At 36.4% G+C, this 18932-nt stretch overlaps 1 long non-coding RNA gene across 1 annotated transcript in view; it reads right to left on the bottom strand.

The window, feature by feature from the left end:
- Positions 1–18932, bottom strand: part of LOC121668507 — a 92630-nt gene that overhangs the window by 21297 nt on the left and 52401 nt on the right. Inside the window, exon 2 of the long non-coding RNA XR_006017405.1 lies at positions 587–667. This is a non-coding gene — a long non-coding RNA (uncharacterized LOC121668507). The remainder of the gene's footprint in view (positions 1–586; positions 668–18932) is intronic.

Raw genomic sequence — 18932 nt, 5'->3', positions numbered from 1 at the left:
AAGGGAAGGGAAGGGAAGGGAAGGGAAGGGAAGGGAAGGGAAGGGAAGATTTTGCAGCTGGGGGGGTGTGCAATGATCATCTAATCCAACTGCTTGACTACATCAGGGCTACGCAAAAGTTAAAGCATGTTTTCCAAATGCCTTTTGAACACTGACAGGCTTGGGGCATCAAACACCTCTCTCAGGAAGTCTGTTCCACTGTTTCATGATCCTTTCAGTAAATAAATGTTTCCTAATGTCCAGTCTAAATCTCATCCGGTGAAGCTTTGAACCACCATGTGTCCCAGAAAGAAAAATTCAGCACCTCTGTCTCTCCTTCTCCTCCTCAGGAAGCTGTAGAGAGCAACATGGTCTACCTTCAGCCTTCTTTTCTCTAAACCTGAGTCCTTAGCTCGTTGTCACAGGACATGCGTTCCAGCCCTATCACCTTCTCTGCCCTCCTGCTTTTGTTCCAATTAATCATACTAACAGAAAAAATGTGAAAACAGATAAAAGTCAGAACTTCATCTCTGGAGGAAACATCTGGAATTGTTCAGCCTATAGAAGAGAAGACTTGTGGGGGGATCTTATACATATATATAATTACCTGAAGGGAAGGTGCAGAGGTGATGGACCCAGACTCTTTTCAGTGGTGGGCAGTTACAGGACCAGCAGCAATGGGCACAACCTGAAAAAGAGAAAGCTCCCTCTGAACATCAGAAAACTGTTGTCCTTTGTGTGTCAGCAACAGAATTTGGCCCATACCTCCACATGACACCACTAATGCCAGGAAATGATGAGTTCAGCATGGCAACCCTCACTAAATCAGTCATTATGATTACATAATTTGAAAAAGTTATATTTGCCATATAATTTTATAAATTTGGTTAACATTTACTTATATCCTACCTTAGTCTATTATACTAATTACTTAGATAGTAAATACATGTTTCTAACAAATATTTTAAAGCCCCACAAAATTAAAATCCTCCAATTTAATAATTTTTTAATTTTCATTTTATTTTTCATTTATTTTGGCTTGAGAAAATATTGGAGAAAATACGTAAGCATAACAGGGCTAACATTTATATGGCATTTATATTTTCTGGTAGCTGATACTAAAATATTTTTGTTTACTTTAAGTTAAAAGATAGTTTATGACTTATGATGAATCTTCTTCTTATGCCTCACATCCACATGGGCTTCAGGTAAAATGTGGGATGAAAAATGGAAAAGTCAGAGACTTTTGTGTTTCAGGATACTCTGTGATTTCTTTGATTCTTTCAGCAGGTTACAGAAGCTGTGATAAGCATTAAGATACATGTCATATTGCCATGTCTGCCTTTGTTTTTTTCCTGTTGTGTTTGCCTAAGTGGATTATATTTCATTCCTCTATATATTCCTAGCATTGAAGCTATGAGAGATTGGTTGATAAAGGCAAGTTTTACTTCTTTGAAAGTCTTTTTTTTCTTAGAACATCAACAATTGTCAGCTGTACATAGCCAATGCTGTATAAATCAAGATAGATATCACAGAGCAGTGGAGTGATATTGTCATTAACAATCTACAAAAAAAATGCTACATTAGATAACTTAATCATTTTTCTCTGTGTTTACTGTACAATGCTTATAATGATATGATGATGATTTTATTATAAACTTCAAATAGAATTTCTCTGATACATACTTACACTATATGTAATATGGGTAATAACAGTTCTTACAATAGCAATGGCACTGTGTGACTTCATTAACAAATACACGCATCAATGTGCTGAAGTGGAATCTGGTTTATTCACATCTCTATACAGATGATTAAAATGGGATGAGCTGGGATTAAACAGCTCATGTTCAATAGTTATAATGCACAGACTACATACTAGGTAATTTCTAGCTCCAGGAAAAGTCAAAGATACACTGACCAAGTAAACATGGAGAGATATAGGACTTTATTTTTCAGTTTGCATGATGTAACAAGAAACATCTACTGCAAACCAGATCCCCAAGGTTTCAGGATATGCCTCATACAGTTATATTTCTGACAGAGAGCTTTTTCCTGATGCTATTATTCTGGTTATTATCACCTAACAAATTTAAAAGCTCATTAAATATGATTAAAATTACAATTTTGAAGGAAATAAAATAAAAAAGAAACCCAAAAATAAAAATACCGAACCAACAAAACCCAAATCAAACTCTAACACAAACCAAAACTAGGAAATACAAGAGCTGTACAAAGTGAATAAAATAAAGAAAGATACTAATAAATAGCTTTATTATTTGTCTTCATTTCACTCATATTGATTTGAAAGTATACAGTTAAAATATATAGACTCTGAAAATTAAGGGAAAGTTGACTACAAACCTAAGCCCACTTGTGTTATTTTTCAGTTTATCTACAAGTGCTATGCTACTATGACTAACAGATACTGTTTAAGTATGGCATCACAAGCCAGCCATTGAACACTGTTTTTATTCTTAGAAAAACTACTGCAAAATATGAAAGAGGAGGTTTTGTGATGAATGGAAGGAATATATAACAAATAAACAGCCTTGAAAACATTGTTCTTCATATAACAAGATCTGAAAAAGAACTTTTAATTATTCTAAGCATACTTCATGAGGGGAAAAAAATTGTTTTTGTGATAAATATAGTGCATAAATTCTTATTAGGAATGTCAGGTTGCCATCACAATATGTAGTCATGTATTTTGTTAAGAGAAGTAGCAAGCAGACATCTTTCTTATTTACAAACAAAGGATATTTGACAATGAGCAAAGACAAGAGAGAAATTTGTTGGTCACTTATGACTTCCCCTCAGCAAAATTTAATACAAGAGAAAGACCACTTACGATATTTAAAAGTAAGTGACACAAATGTACATTCCTAAGGCAGTCTGTTTGCAAGTAATCTGTGACAGACAAAAGTGCTATGAAATAAAGTGAAGTTGACAGGGTCCATAAAACAAGCTGTGCACTTGCCTGAAGATGTAGAGTATCAGACAAAGGTCTGTAAATGCTGAAAGTCTAAATGCAGGCTGCTATGTCCTGTGCTTTTAAGGAGGCATAGATACATATAGAGAATTTTTAATATTTTCTGATGTAACAAAAACAGACTGTCTCTCCTTGGTTAGAATATAAGGTTAAGAGAAGAAAACAACAACAAAAAAACCCTAAATAAAACAGAAGTTCCAAGGACTGTGAGGGTTTGGGTAAATGCGGACTTATTTAGTCAGTTCAGGCATCTTGACTCTCAGTCAGAGAGTTTCAGTCATATGGAAATGATTACCCTCAGAAATTTGAAATTTCTGTAAGAGGTCTACTTTTCACAAGGTTTCTTTAAACACTTTCTGAAAATCAGAACTTCAGTATTTTCAATTGAAGATGCACGTACTGAGTTATAGAAAACACTGCTCACTCCTTTTTTTCCCTCTCCAGCCTTAATTTTTGTGCAGCTGGAAGAGACCCCCAATTTAAGTGTTTTACCAGCCTAGACCCTGCTCAAAGAGAATTTTTTTGAAGATAAATAAATGATACTATTCTATTAGTAGGACTGATTATGGTCCATTTTTAACTGCTATCTTCCTTTAGGCTTCTTTTGGATACTGCTCCTGCAGCTGCCCAAAATCCTAAAAGAAATAGTTATTTTTGAATTTGTTCCTTTCCATTAGTGGTAGGAAAGACCACCATTTGGAGTTTTGTCATAAAAACACAGAGGAAAATTTGGACTTTAAATCAGGATAAGGCTCTGAGTTAGCATGATACTGAAAGCTAGTAATAGGCTTGATGAACAAATCTATTCAGATCTGTTTGGTTAAACAAGTGTTTCTACTTTTGGTGGCTGTCACGATGTTTGAAGCAAATTTCATGTTTTAACAGATGGTGAAACAGTAAACTGGACACAGAGCAGGAGTCCTGGCACAGTCCTACCATACGAGGACACTGTTAAGATTCAAGACCAACTTGACTTTTCCAGGAGGAAGCATTAACTATAAGCTGAGAAGAATGTGTATCATAATTTCTTGGTATACGTAAGAAACCCTGGTTGTTCCCATAATACTTCATTCAATGTTACTGCTTTTATTGACTTCCAAGTCTCATGTAATTTAAACATAATTGCTTTATAGCACCTACATTCTCTTAAGTGACAATGACAAATATACTATTGCAATTTTTTACATAATCTGTCAAAGGGAGTTTTGATGAGTGAATGATGACCAAGACATCCTTTCTTGGAGAGACTATTTACAAGCACTTCAGATTAAAAATACTATCATCATTGTAATTTGAACAGCAATAAATTTTGAATAGACTATTAGCAATCTAATGAAACTATTAGTAAATTTCTGAATTGATGAGTGAGATATTTTCCTTTACCCTATGTGTCAGGTGTTTTTCAGTTCTAATTTGGATGCAGTGGTTGCACTACTCTGAAGAGGTTTTTGAGGTTTTGGTTGTGGATTTCTCTGTTTCCCCATTTCATTTTTATGTAGTGAGTTGTTCAACTGTTTAGTGTCCCATCTTCTGGAATAGTGCTAACAATGGAGAAATAAGTTTAAGAAGGAAGTAAAGAGAAGAGTAATCATGGATGGCACTGATTGATGGATCAGCATTCAAAGATCTGTGGTAGTGGATCTTTGAGTGCAGTCAGGAAGGAAAAAAGATGAATGTTTTAAATGACCTTTCCTAAGAAAGCTAATGGATGGGCTCAGCTACAAGGACAGTTCTTTTTATGGAGTAATGGTTGAACTTCTGTTGAAGACCTATAACTAGGGAAGAGATGTCTTTTATATCAAAGGAGGGGTTTATTTTTTTGGAAGATTATCCAAGCACAATTATCCCTCATCCCTTCAATCCCTCTTCTATGACAGTATTCACATCATGCTGCTCTCTTACTGTCTCCAACCTCAAAAGAGAAGAAAAAAAGAAATGAACAAAACCCACACCAAACCAAACAGTCAAGGAATAAAAGTTTATTACAGGGAAATTAAATTTGTAGGCAACTCTCTGTTACAAAAAATACAGAGTTGCTTTATAAATAGGTCAGTAGCATTTTATAGCTATAGACATTCTTATGTTTTGATTTCACTATAAAGCTAAAAAAGTGTTCGGAGTTCATTATTTCACAGTCTAGTTTTTTTATGGGGGCCATTTTGTGCACTCTATTGATAGAGTTCTGTTTCCAGTCCATTTATTATCTGACATAATCTAGATATTTTAGCTCCATTTTTTGTCAGGAGTTCTTTCCTCTCCATTACCCACTACCTAGCTTATTAGCACACAAACTTGCTTCTTCCCTCATGAAATGGATGTCCATCAGATCATTAGAGGCATGGCTTCCTAATCTAAATGCCCATTTTTTTACATCTGTGATATTAGTCTTCTAACTATTTCTTCAATGTCACATCCATTTTTACCCAGTGTGCATGTTAGACCAAGTAACTATTACACCACTGCCCATGTAGAGCATGAAGGAAAGATGTTGGGCAGCATTTTGGTGACAGCAAAGAAACTCATTTTATATACCACAACTCTGAAAACAGGATGCTTTGATGTGCAGAATTTAACAAAACAAATGAAAGACTTGATGAAAATAAGCCATACAGTAAAAAATGTAGATTGCTACCCAAAAGACTGAATGCTGAATTCATAATTCAGTCCTAAAAAACCCCAAACCCCCAAACAAACAAGAAACCAAATAAAACCCAAACCTCCAATCTCATGAAACTCTCAACAAAACAACACAAAGCAAAACCAACCAAATCCTCACTGGAAATATTGTCTATTTCTTTTCAGAAAGATATTTCAGGGAATTAACCTTCTCCCTTGGTAAAATTGCTTTAGAGAGGAGATGATTTTATTTTCTTAAAGAGGTGTATTGATGGGTTTAGCACAGATGGCAAACATGACAGATATTTATTTGTTGAGTGTGTTTTCATATCAGGAACATGTTTTATGGAACAACAAGCTTGAAGACAGATTTACAAACCACAAATATATGATGCTCATATATTTTTTTTATCTTTTTGTGACATTATTGGAAGTTAGATATGAGATGCAGTTTCTCCCTTGATTATAAAATCTTTGTTTGCAGAACTACCCTAGAAACTGAGAGTATCGTTAACCAGCATTCCAAGATACTGTAAGAATGGTGACACATAGTTGTTCACTGAAAAGAAAAACAATCTGAAGTAATAGAAAGGAATTTAATATGCTGTTAAAGATATGTAGCCCAACAAAGGAAAGTCAAAGAACTGATTACATAACCTATTATGGTATCCATTATATTTCTCTCCTAATGTCTGACCACAAAACTTGGAACAAAGAGGAAGGTGGTATCCTCTGTGAGGAATGAGACAACTCTCGGTTCTTAATTAAAATAATTAAGAACAATTTATTAAAAGATCAGCAAAAAAAAATTGCAAGTACAAAATCATTATAAAGTCAAAAAAAACCCCAGGTCTGCAGTGATTAGAGACCTTGTTGGCCGAACTGGCCCAAAAGTCCCAAGGCAGAGACCTTACAATGCTGAGGTGACTTCAGCTAACCCAAAGTCAGAATGGTTAAATTGCCTCTTTAAAGAGGTAGAGGCCTGTGCTCCCAGCGTCAGACTTCACCAGCAGCTAATCTGAGGTGAAAGAGACCCCCTGACTTGTGTCCAGCAGTTTATAGAGTCTGGGTCCTGCCCATGACCGCCCACTGTCCAGCCTCCATGGTCCTGGATGATTGGTGGTGTCTTGAGGTGAGGTAATCTCAGTCTGCCAATGGCTCACTGTTGTCTAGGGGAAAAATGTCATCGGCTCTAAAGGCGGGAAAGTCTTCATTAAAATTCCAGGTTGCCATGGTGCTGAGTTGCAGGCCAATGGCCATGTTCTAAAAATAGCTCCCTGTCAGTTAGAAGGTCTGCTTTTCGCAAAGCTCAAAACTCACTTAAAATTTACAAAGGTTAAGAACACTTGTTAAAAGGTCTAAGACTGGGTTATAAGTATTTCAGAGAACTCGTAAAAACAGGGTAATTAACTTGGACACATATGGGAATTAAGACATTGTGGGTTTTTACACTTTTTAGGGACTAAAGAGGGCAACAAACTTGTGGAACTTTATTAAAAAGGGATTTTTAACGAGGAATTACGTAAAACACTCTTTGATCAACTAATCAGGGGAATAACTTTGGAACTTAGTAACTCTCAACTGGGTTGATGGGTAATTTGAATAAGCAATAATTAAACAATTAACAATTAAAAGTTGAAACACTTAATATGCAAAGGCCAACACTCCATTTCATATATGACACCCTCAAATATTTTTGGGGACTGATTTATTTTAATATTTCCATTACTGATATGACACAAAAGAGAAATAATACCTTAAAAAAAAAATCAACAAAAATACTATATTTAAAACTGGGCTGTATTTTAAGAGAGAAAGGAAATAGAATCAATAAATTAAGTGCAGGTGTCTCAGTTTTAAAGACTAGTAAGAATTTAACAGATAAACTGAAATTTCACATTCTAAAATGTAAGCAGGACAAGAAATATGTGAACATTTTAATTGATCAGAAAAGAACCATGATTCAATGGTATTAGGCAGTTATGAAAAGGACAAATTTAAACCTGGAATGAATTCTAGTACATATATTGAAGTATTTTGATTGCAGTATATGATGTTTTCTGAGGCTTGTATTTTTAATAATTTATTTTTAGGAGCAATAACTCCATTCAAAAGTTTAAGAAGCCTTATGTGAAATGTGACAGCCCCTGCTCAAAACTCCCCTGCTCACTCTGCTCAAAACTAACTGATGAACACATTGACTGTGTGTCACTAAGATTGTTGTTCAATCTTCATAACAAACTATTTTCTTTAGATTTTTTTTGCTCTTTTAACTTCTTGCTATATTAGAGGCTTCAACTTGAATTCTTAATTAATATGCTTTAATTCTTATTATGTTCTCTACATCATGGACTAGAGTGTATGTCATACAGTAGGATAAGTCAGCATATTTTCCCTGAAGCATTTGTAATAAATTTATCCCCAGAGTCAATTATCCCCTCGTCATCTCAGTAATTGCTTTGTAACAATATTCCATGAGGCTATGCTGTGTGGAGTAAGACTTCCATTATCAAGAAAAAAAGCCATCTTTTCTTTGTCTTTCTTTCTATGGTAGCACTGTAGTTCAGGCAAGAACAAAACTCAGGTCTCATAGAAATATTTAAAAGACAGAAGGATCTTTCTTTTATCAAAGCCCTTTTGTCCCTGTAGTTATTAAATAAAGTACTGGTATTCACAATAACAGACTACTCCTTGTATTCAGCTAGCGTTGCATTCATCAGGCCTGGGCCTATCACAAGCATTTTCTCTGAACTTACCTTGTCTTTGTTACAGCTTTCTTTTAGCATATTTATTTATAAAAGTATTTGTGTAATAACCATATAGCTGTTCTTCAGCTTGCTTTAGTTGTGTTAAACTTGGAGTATAAAATTCTTATATTTTGGGTGTAATGTTTAACTTGAGGTATAATATTTTTTAATTTTAACAAGCACTGTTAAAATTTTTTATGTAGACAGTAATAGCAAGTAGTTTTCCTTTGTGCTGGACCCTAAGACAAGGACAAGACTAAAGGAATTCAGGCATACAGTGAGAGTGGAAACTGTTAGCAGAGGATGATACTGGAAGTTTATCAAAGTCATCAGCAGCCATATATTTTCAGTAATGCAAATATAGAAGCTGGACAAAAATAGTTTTAGGTGCAATAAAAATTAAACCCAATCTCTACCTAATATATATAAAAAATGCCAATGGTAGCCAAGTGCAATATAACTTGGTGTTTCAATGAAGAAGACCACAAAAACAATCAGAACACTGGAACACCTCTCCCATGAGAATAGGCTGAGAAAGGTGAGGGTTTTCAGAGTGGAGAAGACAAGTCTATAAAATTCTACTGACCTTATTACAGTCTTTTAATACTTAAAAGGGGCTGGTAAGAAAAATTGTGACAGGCTGGTTTTAAACTAAGAGAGTAGATCAGACTAGGTATAAAAAAAAGTTTTTACTATGAGAGTGGTGAATAGATTGCCCAGAAAGGTGGTAGATGCCCCATGCAGGGAAACATTCAAGGTCAGGTTGAATGGGGCTCTGAGCAACCTGATCTAGTTGAAGATGTCCCTGCTTGTTGCAGGAAGTTTGGACTAGATTACTTTTAAAGGTCTCTTCCAAGTCAAACTATTCTATCATTCTGATTCTAAGAAAGAAGGTGTGAAACATGCAAATCAAACAATAGAAATAATCCTAAGCAAACCATAAGGTGAGGAAGAGAAAAATCTTGAATATTAATGTCTTCTTCCTACTACCAAAAGGGAAGGAACTTATCTGTGTACACAGCATGCTTGGGATGCTGACAACTTGTTGCAATTGTCTCCTCCCTACAGAACTCTTGACATCAAGATCCAGAAGAGCAGTGAAAAGCTCAGAGCACAATGCCAATAAAAAAGGTGAAGATATTAGATAGTATATTTCTTGTATAAGAACTTGCAATTTTAGTCTTGTTAATGAAATTTATTTAGAATTAATAAATTAGATAGCAAGTATTTGCATCATTCTAACTGGGTTAATATAACTGTCTGTTGTATTTTGGTTAGATTAGTAAATACTTCTTAAAAACCAGTAATAATTTTTTGGCTTCACTTAAAAGTGAAGTATTTACCTTTTTGTGCATCACTGTCTAAACCAAGGGAATGCAAGGAACTAGAGAACTGAAGTGAGCCAAATGCACACATCAAATACATCCAAGAAGTTATGTTAATCTTCTTTAAAAATTCTCAGAGAGGCAATATATTAGAGAAGATGAGGGGTTATCTGAATTACAAAACTGGAAAGAAAAGTAAAAATAATAAGGAAAATAATTAATCAATCCTTGAGACAGAATGCGGCCACTAAAACCTCTTAAAACTGTCTGGTGACACTTGTGATTAAAGTCTCTTACAAAACCAGCATTTTCCATTCCTTCTGCAAACTTCAGGGTCTACTTGACTGTTTCTATAATTTCATTCTAATTCCATGGGAAGCAATATCCCTGTATTTGTGGGTTTTGCTTTCACAACAGTATTGCTATGCATTGCCACGGTCACCCATTTAGAAGTATCAGAAATATCAAATATGTGTACATATGTAGCAAAGCTGGAACTAATGGAAAAATAAAAAGTAATGAACTTATTCGGTAAGGGATGAGAGTGGCAAAGGAGGAAAAACCAGAGAAAAGAAACAGAGGAAATAGGGAATATAAGGAGTAGAAAATCATGTGATCTGTGCTGTTTGATGGTCCTTTTAAAGGACCATCTGAATACAGCAGTTTGGAACAGGACAGTAAATCCACTGTTCCACTCTGCATATGTCTGACCTAGTTCCAGTGTTTGGAGGGACCTGGCATGAGTGAATGATTAGGACAAGAACCATGAAGCACTACAAGGGATCAGAAAACCTGCCAACACTAAAAACAAAGTAAGAACTGCAAACTGGCAATATACAAGTCAGGAAAACTACCCATCAAGACATGATGAAGATTAAGTATTTTAAAGCTACACTCATTGCTTCTTGGAGTAGTTACTTGGAAACTCACTTAGGAAAAAGTATCTAATTTAATCCTGAAAAGTGCTAGTTCAGATGTTAGAATCTAAAAGCCACCTTACATTAGAAAAAAGGAGAAGTACATAAACCCAGCTCTCTGGTAGTTGGGAAGGCCAAAATTTCTACTTTTGAGCTTTGAAAATGAAGAGGTACATTAGAAAGAAATTAAACTTCTCACCTGAAAGAATAAAATGCTTGTTCATTGCAACCTTGCTGAAGGATGCAATATTAAAAGCTCAGTGTAAATGTAGATTGCCATTCATAATGGCTTTTGAAAAAAACACATAAAGAAGGAACTAATTCCTCAGTATGATTAGAGAGAAGCCTATAAAAGGCTGTTAGTGGATAAAAGGTACCCTTCAAAGTAGAAACCATATCAAAATGAGTAGAATAGAAAAGAACCTTTAAGAGATTTTGAGAAGCAAATGCTCAAGACATTAAAACTAATAATAAAATGTTTCAACTCATAAAAAGCAAACAGCTTTCTACAAGCGAGTACTAACCCAGTGCATAGTTGAGATAAAAAGTAGCGCAAATAACAAAAACCATACTCAGGAAGAAAATTTCAGTGTTTACTACAGGGAATTGTAAGGAGTATCTGCAGCAGAGAAAGGAGAAGAAACCTGAGGAATTTCCTCAGATAGAAGTGTCAATAGAAGGTATTCAAAACTACTAATTCAAGTAATAGTAATGCACCACCACTTGAATATATTCACTGAAAAAATGCTACAGGAACACGAACTCACTGAAGTATAAATTATGATGTACAAAATACCTTTTAAATTCACCTCAAAATTAGAACAACATATGGAAAAAAAAAGGGTTCATAAAGATTTCCTGAGGGTTTCTGGAGAATTATAGACCAGCAATTTCTATTTGAAACTAACTCACTGTCCTAGAAAAAGAAATTAAATTCGAAGACATATGAATGAAGATTTCATTTTCAGATCTAAAGTTAGCTATAAGAACTTCCTGAAAGATTTCACAATACTGATCCATTGGTGGAAAAAAGAAAAAAAAATCACTGAAATGGAATGTGGCTAGCAATAGTTATGCATGTAACAGGCAGGATCTTGGAAATACCAATCATGCAAAGTTGGTCCATCTTTCAACCTGCATTAGAACCAGTGCCACTAGAAAAGCCCAAAAAGTATTAGTAACTGAACATTCCTTATTGAGAGGCACTGAAGCACTCACTTGCCATACAGTCAATTTCTCTTGAGATCTTTTCTGCCAACTAGGAGCTCACCTTTGTGATGCCACCAATAGGCTGCTGAGGTTGGTGAGCCCCACCCCTACTACTCTGTGTAGGTCCCAATGATACTGTGACAAGGCAACTTAGGACTGTCAAAAGACACTATATGTCCCCTGAAGCAATGTTAAAAGGATCTGGAGCATTGGTGATATTCTCCTCTGTCCTACCAGTCAGAGGAGGAGATTAGTTAAGATGATGCAATAACCAACAACACTAAGACAATAAGATAATAGGAAAGAAGACAATAATTTTTTTCACACAGGAAAAGAAGGCTGAGGGTTGATCTCACTGACTTTTACAGCTTCCCAAGAAGGGAAGATGAGAGAGTTGCTGATCTCTTTGCCCTGGTATCCACTGATAGGATGTATCGGAATCATTTTAAGCTGCATCACAGAAGGTTCAGGGTGGATATTAGGAAAAATTTGTTTACTGAGAGGGTGGTCAGACACTGGAACAGGCTTCCTAGAGAGTGGTTGATATCCCAAACTTGTCATTGGATAGGAGGAAATGACACAATACCCTTAATAATATGCTTTAATTTTAGTCAGGACAAGATGATTGCTGTAGGTCCCTTCCAACTGAGCTATGGTATGCCTTTCTATTCTAGTTTAGTCTAGTCTAGTCTATTCTAATTTATTCTATTCTATTCTAGTCTAGTCTAGTCTAGTCTGTTCTATTCCACACCATTCCATTCCATTCCATTCTAAATATTTCTGAAGAATTGTCAAAAAACCTTCAGAAAGCTTACTCTAAGTACTAGAGGTAGAAATTCCTAATAGGTCTCCTACTGGAATATATTTGCTCTGAATTTACTGCCTAGATTAAAAGCAAATTGTAAAATTCATTATTTTTTCACAACTTTTTTTATAATTAAGATGTTGTACATGTGTTAGTTTTCTAACATAGAAACTACACCCAACTCCATTATTTTTAACTTGAATGAATTATGGAGAAATCCCTTAATTCAGAGTGAAAGAATTCTTTCAGGAGATAAGAATTCTATTTTGTGCTCACATTTAGAAGCTCCTTCCTTATTTTAACAAATGGTCTGTGTAAGGTTTTTTGAAGGGAAAAAGTCTTGTGCAGAGGTGGGTGGGAGTTTGTAAAGTGTTTTCATACTACTAAATTACTAATACCATGCTTTAAAATCTCCAGTTTTAAATGAGAATTGAAATGTTTTCTAAACCCATCAGTTCAGGACCCTCTGTTGTTAAGAAAATCCTAATGAAGCTAAGTGCCTTGGCTAGCAAACAATTTTGACTTTATATGAACATAAACATAAATTCTTCCTCATTGCCCAAACTGCTTCGCAAAACCTTTCACTAGAAGTTGTGTAATGTCTAATGTGAAAAGAACTGGGCATAATTCATCTATCATTTTTATGTGTAAGATACAGGAAAACATGAAAATAAAGAAAACCTATTAACAACTGCTGAGTCTCAGATGGGTCTAAAGTGGATTGTTGTTAAGTTCATTGTACTTAGACTTTGTACAGACTACAGGTTGCTGTATGAAGTATTATAAGAAATCATTATGACCATGGTCTTCCAGAGTTTTTGAAGAAAAGAGAAAAGCTTACTCTGACTTAAACTGTACTTTACTGGAGCAATTTCACTTCGTTGAAATAGTAACAGAACTTTAATTTCCTGTATTTTTGTGTATTCATACTGTCTAGAATCTACCAGGAACTTCTATTTGCCAATTTTTTGAAAGCATGAAAATGAAATGATGATATACTAGCCTACCATCAAGGTTTATTACTTCAGACATACTGGAAGAAGCACCCAAAGACCGTGTTTGTGTTACTTTATAGAAAGACATTTTCATGATCTTTGGTTGCTTTTAGAGACATTAATCCAGACAGTGTGAGATGAAGCTGAGAAATAATATTGCATTTTCTCTTTCCTCATGATCATATCAGTAATGAATTCAAAGCCTTGGTATTATTTTTTGGGATTATGGATGTTTCTGCTAACAAAACCAACTTACAATCTGCCTCTTTTTGATGCTCTCCAAGGAAATTTTTTTTATCGAAGTTAGGGCTAAGCATTATGAAGTTTTGATACTGAAATGGAGAAACTTTACAGTGAGCCAGACAGCTAACAGGAAATGTAAACCACAGCTAGGGAGTTTGCATGGCATAAAGCCACCTAAATATGTTATATGTCTGGAAGCATAGCCCAAATACTTTTGCAAAGCCAAACTTTTATTTGCTGCCTAAACCTGGAAAAAATATTTCCCTAGCCACATTGTCTTGAGTGAAGCAAATGTGTATGTGCCTATACACTGTACCAGATGCGAAAAGATTTGTCAAAAGCCAATGATCTCAAACAGCTACATTGTTTAAAGACAGAAGTTTTGAAGAATATATTATGCTGGTGCTGTGACACAAGAAGGATTCCTTAATGCAGAGAATGTGTTTCAGAAATAGCTAGAATATTTTCTGCTAATATATTAGGTAGTCAAAAATCAAACCGAGCCTTATATTCATTTCATATGTTGCTGTAGCTGGGACGAGAAGGTTTCGAAGTAATACATCTTCTAATGGTTGAAACATCACAAACATTCCTGTTCTTTTGCCTTTCTCCCTCCTGTATTTTACCAGGTGCTCCACTTAGATGAAGAAGACTCTCTTGAAATCCATAGAGAACATTTCTTTAGCTACTATATGCACGTTTTCATGCACTTTAGAAATATTACAACAGCACCAAGGTATCAGTTAAGTGTGAAGACACCACTGAAAATGAGGAAAATAGGCCATTGAGAGATTTATAAAAACATTTTAACAGAAAAAGCTGGAGATAGACTTTTGATTTTGTTTTATTTTTCAACTCTTTGCAGATATTTGCTTTGATCTGGCCCTGAGGACATATTTAACAAAGAGAATTTCTCTAGAAAAGGTAAAATGTTAATTTCCAACAACCCTTGGATAGAAGATTTTGGAGAAAAAATATTGATATCTTCCAGTTTCTTAATCCTAATTAAGTAGCGAGGATACCTTGTGCTTCAAATTGTTGCCAGAGTAATAAAGGCAATATGGCAGAGGGCAAGTACTAGCAAATACAGTAAAGTAAAATAATATGCTGTCATGGTGTGACACTGGCCAAACGTCAGGCACTCATGAAAGCCACTCACTCACCCTCTGCTGCTACAGCTTGATAGAGGAGAGAAAAAATTAATGACACGTTCATGAGTTAAGGACCGGGAGAAAACACTCCAAGGGAAAACAGGCTCAGCTTAGAAATACAAAGTAAACTTATTACTAACAAAATCAGAGGAGGAAAATGACAAGCAAAATAAGGTGTTATAAACACCTTTTCTTCCCCCAGCCACTCCCTCCTTCCCACTAACAGCACAAGGAGACAGGGGGTGAGGATTTGGTTTGTTTGTTCCCCAAGGTTTTCTTCCACTGCGCGGGGAGAGGAGTCCTTCCCCTGCTGCACTGTGGGGTCCCTCCCATGGGAGGCAGTTCTCCGTGAAATACTCCAACATAGGCCCAATCTCATTAGCAGTAGTCCTCCCAAAACTGCTTCGCGTGGGTCACTCTTCCACGGGGTGCAGTCCTCCAAGGACAGGCTGCTCCAGCCTGCAAGCAAGGGCTCTCTCTCTACCGGGCCTCCCACTGACTCACAGCCTCCTCCAGGCATCCACCTGCTCTGGCACGGGCACCTCCCCCACAGGCTGCAGGTGGATCTCTGCATCTCCCATGTATCCCCACAGGCTGCAGGGGCACAGCTGCTTCACCATGGTCATCACCACAGCCTGCAGAGGAATCTCAGCTCCGGTGCCTGGAGCACCTCCTCCCCCTCCTTCTCTACTGACCTTGGTGTCGCCATGTTGCGTCCCTCACATGTTCTCACCTGCTCCTCTTCTCTGGCTGGAATTAAAACTGCACCACTACCTTTCTTTTGATTTCTTCTTAAATATATTATCACAGAGGTGTTACCATCATCTCTAATTGGCCTAGCCTCGGCCAGTGGCACATCCATTCTCAGAGTCATCAGGGATTGGCTCTGCCATAGTGGAAGCTTCTAGCAGCTTCTCACAGAAACCATCTTTGTGGCCCCCCTGCTACCAAAACCCAGCATCTGCAAAACCAACACATATGGTAATGGAAAGAAATTGTTTCCAAATACCACCCATATAAAAGAGAGAATACATTTTGCTAAATTTGAAATTTAATGGACCTTAAGAGAAAGGTGTCTGGTTACTGGCAGTAGAATCATAGAATATTTTAGGTTGGAAAAGATCTTTAAGATCATTGAGTCTAACCATAAATCAAGCACTGCCAAATCCACCACTAAATTGTGTCCTAAACTGCTGTATCTACATACCTCCATTGCTGGTGACTCAACTACTGCCCTAAGCAACCTGTTCCAATGCCTGACAACCCTTCCCATGAAGAAATGTTTCTCAATATCCAATCTAAACCTCCACAGGCACAACTTCAAGATATTTCCTTGAACCAATAAATCCTTTTGTCCCCCAGCCTGTTGGAGGTTGCCCCAGAGTTTGCCCCAAGATCTTGCACTTGACCTTGTTGAACCTTATGAGGTTTGTGTGGGCCCTCTGGATGGCCCTATTCTTCAGGTTTGTCACCTGCAACAGTAAGCTTAGTATTGTCTGCAAACTTGATGAGGGGGAATTTGATGTCACTGTCTGTGTCACTGATAAACAGTATTGGTCCCAGTTGAATGGGGGACACCACACACGTCCATCTGGACACTGAACCAGTCCTTCCAACGAAGACATCTCTCCTTTAGAGCAAAGAATTCTGTGGGGAATATCAAAGGCTTTTCAGAGGTCCACATAGATGACATTTGTAGCTCTTCCCTTTTCCACTGATACAGTCACTCTCACAGAAGCCCTCTAGGTTGGCCAGGTGAGATTGTCCTTGCCAAATTAAGGTTAAGCCATGCTGGCTGTCTAAAGGGCATTCAAGGAGAACTTGGGAAAAACCAGATATTCCAGGGGAACTTTTATATTAATCTTTCTTAATCATGTTTTTCCATCTTTGATACTGCTCTAAGTCCTAAGTTTTGCACATGTATAAAGATGCTTAGAAATCTGAAAACAGTAGCTACTTGCATAACTGACAACTTGTTGTTGAAATAGATTAATATTTTCCATATATGGGGCCTCCACAGTGGGTCAGTGTAATTCAAATCCTGAGACAAATGACATCTAAAATAGGGTTCCAGAATAACTAATTTATTGGCAAAGCAATATATAGAATTGCATCATCATAAACATTTGCTTTGTTTCATGACATTAGCATTATCCCAGCTAAAGTAAATGATACTAGATGGGCTTGTACTGAGGGATATTCAAGGACAGTTCTGTTATATCTCTCCAGCCTAGACCCTAAGCATGGTTTAAGCAAATCTTTTTGTGTGTTTATACAGGTTGGAAATACCAACATGAGAAGCTAGCAGATTTAATTTAAGTGACTTCCCTATCAGTTCTTCAATGGAGTAGAGGTTCCTTCCTCACTTATGTATCATCAAGTTGTAAGTGTTGTAACTTCATCCATAAGAACCAAGCCCAGAGTAGTCTATAAGCTGTATTTGATACATAATTCATCAAGCATTAGTGCTTATCATCACAGAAAACAATACTCACAGAAGTGGTTGTCATAGCAATTAATTGCCAGCATTTATTTTTAGAGGTGAAGCAGGCTTGTCATCTGTGAAACTTCTTCACATCAGAACTCTGCATCGGATTCCTGAGGTATTAATTCCAAGATTTCAGTTTAATTAAAGCCAGTGCAATGGGTCTTTTTTTTTGTGTCTGCTGTGTTCAATCAATGACATCAACCAGTGTCTGTACAAGCTAGATTTTTGATTAGTAATGGATGGAGACTGTTCAATATACTTTCATTGCCATAAGGGAGAATTAGATATTTACTTTGTCATTTATGATTCATACAGTGTTACAAGAATTAGATTTTATAGCTAGTTTTGTTTTATCTCATTGTCAGGTGATCCCAGTGATCCACAATTTTGCTTACTTAATTAAATAATATGCTCAACTCTTCCTGAGACTATTACTGAGCATTTAAATAAATCCATTTTTTGATAATGTGGATGGCTTGACTTCCTTCTAGACATTCATGAGTTTGCCAACATTCTACTTATACGTGTAAAATTTCAGATATTGCACAATGACTGGTCCAATTACCCAGGAAAAAAGTTGTATTTTGACATTATGATTTTACTCAATGAGAAAAAAAAAGGCACCTGGGTATCTGACAAGAAGATCTCACACAGAGTTTAGATATATGTCTTTCATCAGAATTAATTAGCTTGAACAGAAATATTGAAGTGTGTTTTTGCATATTTTCTTTTCAAATAAAGTGCCAAATCTGAAGACAAAATTATTGTCTTCTCTAAAAATTGTCTATCTTTCTAAAAACCATATATGATTATATTCATTTTAAAACCTTAGGATACAAGAATTAGTGGTGTCTTCATAGCTTCATGCAGACTTGAATATCAGTCAGGTGAGATGTGCGCAATGCAATTTTTTTACCTTAGTCTAGGGCACAGCATTGTCTCAGCTTCTCAGAAGAGATACAAATTTGTCACTGCCTTAAACATACTGCATTCTCTATCAAAATATGCAGTTCACCCCAAAGTGTCCCATATGTAAAATATAGGGAAACAATCTTACAGATCATCTTTGATGATCTTGGCAAAATTCTGGAAATAATTTTGCTTGTTTTGCTGGCACTACCATTCATTAGAAAAACACACTGCTCTGAAAAACACTGTAAACAAAGGAAATGAAGCTGAAGCTAACCAGCAGCTACAGGGAGAGTGGCTTTCTGCGTTCTGTCTGCCCCTGCTGTGGGGCCGCCTGAGAAACAAACGCTTCATCTCAGAAACCTCGCATGATGTATGCATGTCCTGGGTTGCAGTGTATTCTATTACCATCCTCAGGAGCCGTTGAAACCAGGTGGGGCAGTGTTTCCTTGCCTCCTCCCCCCAGACTATCTTTCTGTTAATTGCCCACCATTGTCCTGCCGCCTGACTCAGAGATAACTCCCTCCAGACTATCTCCTGTTAATGAGCCTAATCA

The sequence above is a fragment of the Corvus kubaryi genome, unplaced genomic scaffold (genome assembly GCF_017639235.1).
Source record: "Corvus kubaryi isolate FWS band 111438036 unplaced genomic scaffold, C.kubaryi_AGA036_p1.0 37385, whole genome shotgun sequence".
NCBI lineage: Eukaryota > Metazoa > Chordata > Aves > Passeriformes > Corvidae > Corvus > Corvus kubaryi.
This window is presented reverse-complemented; position numbering and strand designations above follow the sequence as displayed.